The sequence below is a fragment of the Galeopterus variegatus genome, unplaced genomic scaffold (assembly GCF_000696425.1).
Source record: "Galeopterus variegatus unplaced genomic scaffold, G_variegatus-3.0.2 Scaffold5891, whole genome shotgun sequence".
In the NCBI taxonomy this organism is placed as follows: Eukaryota; Metazoa; Chordata; class Mammalia; order Dermoptera; family Cynocephalidae; genus Galeopterus; species Galeopterus variegatus.
Genome location: NW_007732002.1, coordinates 98,191 through 99,333, shown reverse-complemented (window position 1 = coordinate 99,333; position 1,143 = coordinate 98,191). Strand labels below are relative to the sequence as shown.

General features: G+C 49.7%; 1 pseudogene; it reads left to right on the top strand.

Moving 5' to 3' along the window:
* The first annotated feature begins 219 nt into the window (after positions 1–219).
* LOC103605550 overlaps positions 220–1,143 on the top strand; it is a 33,706-nt pseudogene continuing 32,782 nt past the window's right edge.

Sequence of the window (1,143 nt, the reverse complement as noted above, 5' to 3'; positions counted from 1 at the left end):
CAGGTCCGGGGGAGGAAAGCACTGGAAGGCAAGCGGAGTAAGAGGTGGGGTGCGCAAAATGAAGCCGGACCCCCCTCCCCACTATTGTTACCGTGGGAGATTGTGGCAGCCCAAAGCCCAGGAGAGGACAAGGGCGCCATGTGATTCTCAACCTGGTGCACAGTAGCAGCTCAGGCAAGCAGATTACAAAAGACTGGCCTCTCCCGCCCCCGGCCCGCGATGGAGTCCAACGTGAACAGCCAGCGCCCCTCGGGAGTCAGCGGTGGATGCAACGAAAACCACACTCATTTCTCCAACGGGAGTCACTCCTACAGGTGGGCTTTCTCCCCTTTTCATAAAACGCGCAAACAGACCTTGCAGCACACCCTGGCACGTCTGCCTGATACTTTCTGGAAACTACGCAGCCCGAAGTTTACCACCCAACCAGATCCCTCCTGTGAGATTGCACCGACTGCGATGCAACTTTCGACCTTTAATGGTAACAGCTAGCAGTGGAAAGAAGAGGAGACGGAGGGAAGAGATCTTAGACCCGACTTCAAGAAACACTGTACTAAAGCAAGATAAGAACAGTACCTTTGAGTTCGAGCAAAACCTGGAGTTAAAAAAGGGGTTTTGCGAAAGTGGCGCGAAGATAATATCATGTGATCCGACACCAAGGCGTCTCCTTCCCCTTTTGCCAAACTCCCCTCCCCCCGAAAAAAAGGGGGGGGTTGGGGGAGTTACATCCGCTCCTCACAAACTATTAGCATAATTAATTGTGTCCTGCAGCTGCAGCCAGAGCCCCCGGTCAGCGAGTAAACATCCTCATCTTCTTCATCATCAGAACAAAAAGACCCATTACCATGATTTTGGAAAATGTTCCCAAATAAATCTCATGATCGTCAAAAGTCTCAATGTGGCATTCTGACTCTACGTGTCTTGGTTCGGGAGACAGAAGAGCATAGGAAAAGATGAAATCATCCTATTAAAAGGGAACAAGTAGAAGCTCCCCAAAAGTGAAATATTTAAGTAGAAGCTATCAAATGGAAATACCATGTTGAGGGATTTCACTATCTTAAAATTTTCCAAAAGTTTTAACAGTTCATTAAACAAGACATCCTTCCCGAGTCTTCCTAGTCGCCTCCCCACCCCCACCCCCGCCCC